Raw genomic sequence first — 9,757 nt, 5'->3', positions numbered from 1 at the left:
GGTGTGGTTTGTGTCCTCAAGAACCTACATGCTAAAAAAAAAAGATGCTTAACGTGTATGTGTGTGTGTGGGGGGGGGGGGAAGGGCTCCAAAGGCCTTTCAGTCCAGGCTCCAAAATTACCTAGATGCACCTCTGATACCATCTCAGGCTGTGTGCGTGGTGAGAAACTGTCTGGGAAGGCTCCGTACATTAAGAAGAAGAAGTAGTATGTGCCGGAGGCAGGCACTCCTAATCCTAGCACAGTGGGGTGACGATCTACTTGCAGCCAGCTAGGCAGCTGTGCAGGCGGGTCTGCTGTGCACAGGCGGCCAGACTGACTGGGGTGGTAGAACGGCGCGCACCACTTCAGAATGTAATGGCCAGCCTGTAGCTGCAGTCTGAACTCTAGAGAAATAGCTAGCCGTATGTAAGGGGTGGCGTGAGAGGCGGGGGGGAGCGAGCTCTAGTACAGCACACAGCAGGGAAGAGAGTCTCTGCATCTAGTGCTTGCCTTACGGTGGCACTTTTCTTTACAGGGCGTCCTTTTAAACGTAGGGGGCATTCAAAACATTCACCCGCCACGTGCCATGTGAAATAGGGACGGTCTGTAGCAATCGCCTCAGGCCTCCTCCTCCTCATTCTGTGGCATATGTATGCAGGCGAGGCATTATCTCAGGCAGCGTCCAGGATAATGCAAAATATTAGAAGTGACTTTAAAGCACGCAGACATTTCCACAGCCGAACCTTATTCCCTACAAGGCACCCCACCCCCGCACCCGTCCCCGCTTTTTCTCTCTTTCCGCCTATGCAGCAGTAAGGGGGAAAGGTGAGGAGCGCGCTTCTGTCTCCGGCGGCAGCCCTTCCTCTCAGGGCGCCCGCTTCAGCCACCGGCCGAGGTCCGTGTGCTTGCCTTGTGGTCTGACTGACTCTGAAGCGACGGAGGCGGGACCCGGAGGACGGTGGTCTCCTCCTCCTCCGCTCTTCCCCCTGGCCTGGCCTGGCTGTTCCCTCCCCTCCAAGCAGAAGATGGCGGCGGAGCGGTGCGGTGGCAGCGGGAGCGAGACCCGACTCGGGGCGGGATTGACGTGGGGCCTGAGAGAGCCAAGCCGCCCGCGGTAACTCGCTCGCCGTGCCGGACCTGGCAGGCCTGCAGGCGGGCAGCCCCCGCCAGACTCGGGATTTCGTGCCGGCGGCGGGGGGCCCCCCTCATGTTTCTTCGCCTCCGTCGCAGGTGAGGGGAGGGAGCCGCGCCAAGGGGGGGGGGAATAACCGAGTGTGTGTGTGTATAAATGAGTTACTCCCGAGGAGACAGGGAGGGAGTTGGACGGGCTTGCTGATGGGAAGAGCAGTTGTGGGTTTGGGGTGTGGAGGGCCCGGGAGCAAAGGACGGAATTTGGAAGAAATAGTGATATTATTTTATATTATTTCTCATGCTGAGGATCTGTGTATAGGGGAGTCGAAACACCCGTTGGGTGAGGGAAATGATCATCTATATGTAGTGTTTTCCCTAAGTGTTCCAGTTAATGAAATGTACGTTAGTTATTGTATTTCTATCTCGCTTCTTTTGAGTGGCAGATTGCTTTATCCTCCCAACAACCCTCGGAGACTGAGAGACCGTGATTTGTCCAGTGAGCTTTACGGCCATGGAAGCTCAGCAAAGTGAGCTTCATGGCCATGCCAAGCGTTTATTTAAATATGTAGTTCATTTACTAAATGTTTAAAATTGTGATATTGCATCATTTATCGTATTTCTGTTGAGGCTGCTGCAGAAATGGCTAAGAGACTTGGCTGTGAACGAGCATCCCCAGAAAACATCTTGAATTAATTGGATGGCCTTCTGCAAGTTATGCTCTTGCAGCTTCATTCTCAGCCCCCACTGTGTGCAGTATGGGGATAATAATATTGACCTACCATAGAGGGTTGTTGTAAGGATGACTGAAATAAGGTATGTGATGCTCTTTGAATGTTTGGTGATGAAGTGGGCTCTAGCCCACAAAGGTTTATGCTACAAAAAATTCATTAGACTTTAGCATACCATAGAATTCTTTATTGTTTTTGCTTTATCTGGAAACACTCCCCCCACCCCGTGTCTGTGTGTGCACACATACACACACACTTCTCATCCTCATCATCCCACTCCCAAGAACTGAAGGTGGCACAAGTTGGAACCGCCCCCCCCCTTTTAATTTCCAAATAGCACTGTGAAGCAGACTGAAAATCAGTGACTTGTGCAAAGCCATCTAAGCAAATGGTCATGTTTGGGGTGTGTGTGTGTGTGTTGAACCCCTGTTCCATGCAGTTCACCATGAACTGGCTTTCAAAAACATTTCACACATCTTAAAATATTGTGATACAGATATTGAATATAAACTAGCATAATTCTTCCCATATTGTAGATGGAGAGTAAGGTAGAGAAATTAGTGGCTGGTCATGGCTCAAGACCTTAAGATGCTTGACTTGACATGCCAGATTCTGCCTCCTTACCTACCTGCTTGCCCACTCGCTGTTGCACTCCCCTCTGCCCAACCGCCCTGTCTCTCACCAGGCTTGGTGGCAGTAGCAACATGTGAGCTGCTCCATTCCCTTCCTTTCTTGGTGCTCATCAGTTTGAAAAGAAGGGGAGAACAGAATGCTAGAAAAGGAAGTGTGGACCATGTGAGAAGAGGAGGAAAGCAGAGTGGCTTCCGCACTGCTGCTGCTGAGCTAGGCAGGGGCAGTTGGGTAGAGGAGGGGTAAGTGGACCGGCACATGCAAATAGGGAAGCTGTCACCACTTCCCCCACCACCTGAGAGTCTGCTACCTGAGGCAACCACCTCAGATTATCTCATGAATAGACCAGCCCTGTGGTGAGTTTACAGTTTAGGTGAGATTTGAAGTGGAAGAGTGAGGGGGCCTGAAGGTGAGGGGGGCTATAGAGAGCATATAGCATGCCTGCGGTAGAGCCATATAAGGATGTGAACTGAGATGAAAGGTAGTATACAGGTTTGTGTGTGGGACTATGATGTTGGGTTTGTTCAGATGCATGGGTGAAGTAACTTGAACAAGTAGCAGATATCCAGTGAGGAATCATAGAGAGAATGTTGCTCATTGTTCGCAAAAACTCCCAAGTTGAATTTCTGGCATTCCTAGTTTAAAAAGATCTCTCGGATCAGATCTGATAAAGATCTTGAAGAACTGCTGCCAGATTCCAGTTCTGAGCTAGATTTATTTGCTAGCTCATGATAGGGGATGCAGCACTCAAAGAGAATTATTCTGGCAAAATGGTGTCATGTATCTGAGGAAGATGGTACATGTACTTCTTAAAGTGTGTGTGTGTGTAAAAATCTTAGGTTCTCTCCAACTTCTCTAGCCAGCTATTAGAAAAGTGAATCTAATAGCTGATTCTGCATAAGGCAGCTCCATATGTTCATATATGAACCTATATGGTAGGTTAGAGGAGACATCTTTGGGTAGGGTTGTGCATGAACAAAAATCGCAGTTCGGCTCGAATTTGAGCCAAACTGCGTGCTGCCGAACTAGTTTGGTTGTACTGGCCGGCCTGGTCCATTTGACCAAACTGGTTCAGCGGCTAATACTTGTAAAGGGAAATCCGCTGAGGATTCCCCTTTACACTATAGGGTTGGGAGACCCCGGCTCCTGTGAAGGGATGGCGGTGGTAGGGAGGCGAGAGAAGTGGTAAAAAGAAAGTCTTACCGCAAATCGTGCTGCCTGCGCTGCTGCTCGCCGCCCCCCTGCACAGCGAAAGTACATGCTCTCTTCCAGTGTTCTCTGTAATTTTTTTGATGCGTGTGTGGAATGAGTTTTATTCTGGGTGGGAGTATCAAGGCAGTGTGTGCCACACGCATTCAGAATGGGGCCTTCTTAATCTAAAATTAACTGAGCAGACATTAAAAAAACTTGTGAGTACAGGCACGTGCACACGTCTTAGAGGGAGCACTGCTCTCCTTCTTATAAGCAAGCTGCCCACTCAGTGGTGGCTCTGTTCTGGCTTCTGTGCGTGCGCAGACGTCATTTACGCAGAGGCCAGAACTGAAATGCCACTGAGTGGGCAGCTTGGTAAAAGAGGACTGGGAGCACTTCCGCTATGGGCTGTGTGTGGGGAGCAAGCGGCGGTGTGGGCAGAGTGCTTGGCAGTGAGAAGACCTTTTTACCACCTCTTTCACTGCCACCCCCGCTTGTTTGATGCTGAATCTGTCCACCCAAACCAGGCTTGGTTCAGTTTGATCACGAAACTGGTTCGGCATCAAACCATTTGTGCACACCCCTATCTATGGGTAAGGCTAACGTGGTAGCTCTTGAAGAATTGTAGCAGTGAGAAGTAGGGGATTGTTATAAGGGGATGCTAGGGGAAAGCTCCACACATACACTTCTAAATTTCTCTACCGATGATGGAAGGGTGCGTGCATTTTGCCATCTTTCACAGCTATTTCCTCTTCCTGATGCCATCAAGCACTTCCCATAAGCAAAATCTTGGGGGTTATGGTGCCAAACAGATATGCAGGAGTGACATTGGACTCGGAATGAAGTTGTGGTTCTTTATTATTGTTTGAAGTAGCTTGCCTGAGGACTTGAGGCAGAGAACAAAGACCTTGACTAGAATAACCTGCAAAACCAGAATGCACTCTAAAATAAAATGATCTGAAGTAAGTTCTCCCCTGCCCACCCCAGAACTGGAATAATGTTTCTGGGGGTGTGATGAAAGAGAACGAGGTGTGTTTGTGTATCTCCAGTGTTTGGCTAATTTGTCTCATTGTGTTCCTTGTTTGGCTCTTGCTGGTATATAGAAGACTCTTTGTATCTCCTCATACTTTCCCCCAGTAGCTGCTTCCAGGTCTGAACTTTGGTTTGCTGATAATGCTTTTAAAGCTTGTGTGTGTTGTTGTTTTCCTGTGTTTACGTGTAGTATTATATTTCAAAGAAACTTGTAGATTATTATTACATTTATATTATTACATTTATATTATTACATTATATTAGAGGAAAGTGGCATTGATTTGAATGCTCAGGCACCATGAAACTATATGGCAACTGCTTTATCTCAGTTTTTAGGACCAAACTAGGCATTGAATTTATCATAGCGTTTGGTCATGCATATTTGATTTTTAAAATGTAAATAGCAACCTGGAGACCCAGTCCAGATTGGAACTCTGATGTAGACAGAATGGGCTTTAACTCTTTGCCCACACTGCCATCCCAGTTTGACCCGCCCCCCCATGTGCATGGAACTGGTTTGGAGGCCCTTTATGGGCCTCTGAACCGGTTTGAATGACTGGCAGTTCCGCCGGTTTGAAAGTGGGGGCATACCTTTAAGAGCAGGGGAGGGTGCCCTTACCACTCACACCATTTCCCCCCTGCTGGTGCTCCATTTAGAATGTCTCTATTGTGGCAGCAGCATATCTCCCTGCTGTCCCGGTGTCCTTCTTAGCTGGAAGTAAAAGTACCTGTTGTGTGTGCGCACATCGTGCTCGCTTGCCCGCCTGCCCAACATGTGCATGCACACAGGGTATTTTTACTTCCGGCTGAGGAGGACACCGGGGCGGCAGGGAAATACGCTGCTGCCCCGATGGAGACTAACTAAATGGAGTTCCGGCAGGGGAAACGCGGTGGGAGGGGTAAGGGCACCCTCCCCCGCCCTGAAAGGTGTGCCCCCCAGCTTTGAAACCCCCCCGGTTTAAAACAATTTAAGAACAGTTAAAAACATTCAAGTACAATTTAAAAACCTTGGAGCACCAGACTGGTAGAAAGAACTCAAAGAGATCTCCACATTATAATATTGAACACAATCCTAGCAAAAAAAGCAGCAGCCGCTGCCTGAAATACATAACAGCTGCTTCTGAACAGCTAAGTATTCATAATATTTATGAATATCACCTGAACTTTTAGATAAACCACTGTTCTTTGAGAGTGAATTAAAGTTGCTTTGTGGGCTCTCAATTTCCCACATAATCCTATTTCATTAGCAAAAATCTAGGGATTTAAAAGGGGCTTGCTGCTTTCCATTCATTAAGGTTTGTATTAACTTCATTCTGCTAAATGTGTATGTATTGCCAAATTTGAGAATTTCCTTAAGATGTAGGGTCAGTTTACACTTTACCTCAGAGATGCACATGAAGTATCTCATCTATCCCTGGCAATATCTTTGTGTGTTTGGAGAACTATAGTAGGTGAATGAATCTATTTATTGTTACACCTAATGCAGCCAGCCAAATGTGTACCTGTTTTGTGATGAACAAAACAAGTTGATCTTTGACAACTATTCCTCCCAAAAAGACTGTGCTTAGGTGTAGTTTATTATTTTGCAAAAACTAAGATAAAGTAAAATGCAGTTGGCTCTTTCTAGGATGCCTACTGTTATTTATTTGTATCAGATAAAAGCACCAGCGTTGTGTGTGTGAGCCACACATTTATCTTTCTTTCACCTTTATTTGAAGCACTCGTATATTGCATTCTCTATGGGATCCTGGTTTTTCCTGAGTTCTCAATTTAGCAGCAGATTCTCAATTGCCAGTGTTGCAAAATGTTGATTAGAGTTGTTTTCCTGTTACAAAATGGAATGATTGCAAAACATATCACCACCATCCTCATGTGGAATATACCAGTCTCCAGAAATCTAGATGTCAATCATGATAATCCCTCTTGTCCATATCCAGCTCAAAAATCCTTCTTCTACCTAGTTCTCAATAAATTGAAGAGGACAGATGAGGGACAGGATTTGCTTTTGTTTGCACTGTGGTTTAAAGAAAGGTAAGAAATGGCAGAAGTCCTTTTGACCCTTGAGAAATGTTTCATATCCCAGTGCAACCTGGGCTGTGAAAACCCTGCTTCTCTGCCAAGCCCTTGGTACATTCCAGAGGACCCAGATAGGGGAAGGGCCTAGTGGCAGCCATAAATAATGCCTATTTAGTAAGTCAAGTCAATATATGTGAACTTATCTTTTGTTGGGCGGGGTGGGATGGGGGAAAACTATACTACTTCAGACAGGGATGACAGGACAAATTTTTGAATGCTTCTTCATGTAGAAGTTTCCTGTCATGTACAAAACTAGCATGTCAACAGGAAGATCTGACGCTGTGTTTCTCATTACTGTATATAGTAACTTGTAAATATAGTTTGTCTTTTTGGCAACCATGAGAAATGCTTCATTATACAATCTAAGCCTGGTTCAAGCACGTAAAAAGAGAACTCCCACAGACTGCTACATTCTGTTACACAAGTAGCTTGACATGCACTCTTCTGAGTGCTGGCCGCTATTGTTTTGTGTGAAGATGTTGGCATATGCTTCCTGTTTGCCAACATTTCTGGTGATCAGGGTGTCTTAGCCTATGTATGTACCAAACTCTAGTTCTCGGTTGAAGTTTGATACCCTTGTGAATCTGCCAGTGTGAGGCCCAAGTGACTTTATGTATATAATTTGCATTCTCATGAATTCTTAAAAAAACAAAGGAAAAAGCCCCAGACTTTTAGGTAGACCAGTATTATTATCCCCATTCTTAAAATGAATGCATGATCAATCATTCACACAAATATGTACATGTGTATAAACACCTGTGCGCATGTACAACATAATGGCTGAATATATATCCTCAGATCTAGAGGGGAGATACAGCTGAAGCTACAAGATAATAGCTTGTTTAAGAACACATAAAGATAGTATGAGTTAGGTGAGATTTGTGGCATGGATTTACTAGTTCATGCTTCGATGACAACGGATATTTATATACTGCTCTTCAGCCAAAGTTCCCAAAGCGGTTTACACAGAAAAATAAATACATAACCAAAAAGAAACATAAGGCATATACCAGCAACAGCCACTGGAGGGATGCTGTGTTGGAGCTGGATAGGGCCAGTTGCTCTCCCCCTGCTAAATATAAAAGAACCACCACTTTAAATGGTGTCTCTTTGCTCAGTTAGCAGGGGTTTCTAGCTAGTGAAAATTCTAGCTAGTAAAAATTCTCATGAGCTAGTATGGACTTATTTGCAAGGCTGTGTTCATATGAATACTTCATTATTTATCCAGTAAAACTTAACGAAACATTTAGGGCAAACTGAGAGAAAAAGTGAAAACTCATTGTTTACTAGTCGTTGTATGTTGCTGTATGATTTTGTGTTTTGCATCATAGTTCCTGCAACCTCTTGGTTCCTTCTTGTCAATCAAGGTTGTGTGTGTGTGTGTGTGTATACATACACTTCCCATGTGTTTATATGGATTACATGATTACTTAGAAATTGGGAATTCCCGTGTCTTTAGTATGTAATGACCCTTAAAGCTAACCTATAAACTGACAGTATGGAATAGAATGTATTTGTATTTCTTAAATGAACTTTAAAATGTGTCAAAGACTATTTTATAGTCTTAATGTTCTGGCTGCCATTAATTCGTGTTGTCCATTTTCTCTCTTTCAAGTTTTCTTTCATGTAGGTTTTACTGTTACTGAACTGCCCTACTGCAGTCTTGGCTCCTGTCATCCTTTTGCTCAGTAAATCCTCACCTAATGTAATGGCCTAGTTCAGAAGTAACCTTAACTCACTCAGTTGAGCCTATGGAAGTGTGGGTTCACACACTCATTCTTCCCTTTTGTGCATTTAAATAGGAGATATAAAAACGTTTGCTTTCACTGTAAGAACAGATTGCAACTTCTTATTATGTACGAACTCAGGGAACCAATGGCATAGCCACCATTGAACTGGAGGGGACAAAACCTCAGGGGCTCCCCTGCCCCTTCCCAGACACCCTGCTGGCAAACAAAGTGCTTGTCCGCTGGGAGAAGGCAACTGGCAGTGCATCAATATTCAGAGTGAGGAAGAGAAAGGAAGCATTGAGCTGGTGAACAAAGCACTCACTGACTGGGACAGGGTGATGGGAGGTGCATTGGTCCGTTAGTGCCACTCATGCCCCGTGTGCATGCTTCTGATACCACTGCAAGAGGCATGGCCAGCATGAGTTAGATGGTGCTCAGTTCAAAAGAAGCAGGTGTTGCCTAGTGGCGGGCAGGGCCTACCCTCAAATCTTTCCCCAGGGCTGGTTCCAACCTTAGGAACACAGGAAGCTGCCTTATACAAAGTCGGACTCTTGGTCCATCTAGCTCAGTATTGCCTACACAGGTTGGCAGTGGCTTCTCCAAGGTTTCAGGCAGGAGTCTCTCCCAGCCCTACCTGGAGATGCCAGGGAGTGATCGTGAAACCTTCTTCATCCAAGCATGCATGCTCTTCCACTAAGCTATGGCCCCATCCCCTAAGGGGAATATCTTAGAGCATTCACATGTAATCACCCATCCAAATGCAAATCGAGGCACATTCTGCTTAGATAATGGGACAATTCATGTTTGCTACTACAAGACAAGCTTTACTCTCTTCCTGCTTCCTACTCCCCTGCAGGGAACTGTGATTTGTTAACTGACTATGGTTAGGACAAGCGTGGATATTAAACCAGGATCAGACCATTTAATATCCTGGATTAATCTAACTCTAAATGGTTAACAGTTAACTATTCCCCAAAACAGCTCCCCAAGTTCATATGTAATGTAATTGTTTTCTAAAGTGAAAACAAAAGCTCACTCTCTTGGTGCTAAACCATAGTTTATGGTTATGTCTGAATGTAGTAGAAGGCCCAGATCATGTAATTTTAACTCTGTTTATTTTATTTATTTAGTACATTTTTTACCCCATACAAAAGAGTCCCTGGGCGGTTCACAATGTTGCACATTGACTTGGGGTTCTTTGTGTTTAAAAATCCTTACTGCTCAGCTTGAAGCTTTTGTCTTCCTTTCTTCCCCTTCT

General features: G+C 45.2%; 1 protein-coding gene across 10 annotated transcripts in view; it reads left to right on the top strand.

Moving 5' to 3' along the window:
- Positions 1-655: 655 nt before the first annotated feature.
- The window catches only part of NDST2 (N-deacetylase and N-sulfotransferase 2), a 193,975-nt gene continuing 184,873 nt past the window's right edge, over positions 656-9,757 (top strand). For 6 of the 10 annotated variants that reach the window (XM_053305003.1, XM_053304994.1, XM_053305001.1 and 3 more), the window contains exon 1: positions 656-1,211. The gene's annotated coding sequence lies outside the window, so the exon portion shown is untranslated. Of the gene's footprint in view, positions 1,212-1,309; positions 1,511-9,757 lie in introns of those variants that run through there. The other 4 variants (XM_053304999.1, XM_053304998.1, XM_053305007.1 and 1 more) reach the window with 3 other exon arrangements.

The sequence above is a fragment of the Hemicordylus capensis genome, chromosome 3 (genome assembly GCF_027244095.1).
Source record: "Hemicordylus capensis ecotype Gifberg chromosome 3, rHemCap1.1.pri, whole genome shotgun sequence".
In the NCBI taxonomy this organism is placed as follows: Eukaryota; Metazoa; Chordata; class Lepidosauria; order Squamata; family Cordylidae; genus Hemicordylus; species Hemicordylus capensis.
The sequence above is the reverse complement of the archived record's forward strand: the minus strand, read 5'-3'. Positions and strand labels throughout refer to the sequence as shown.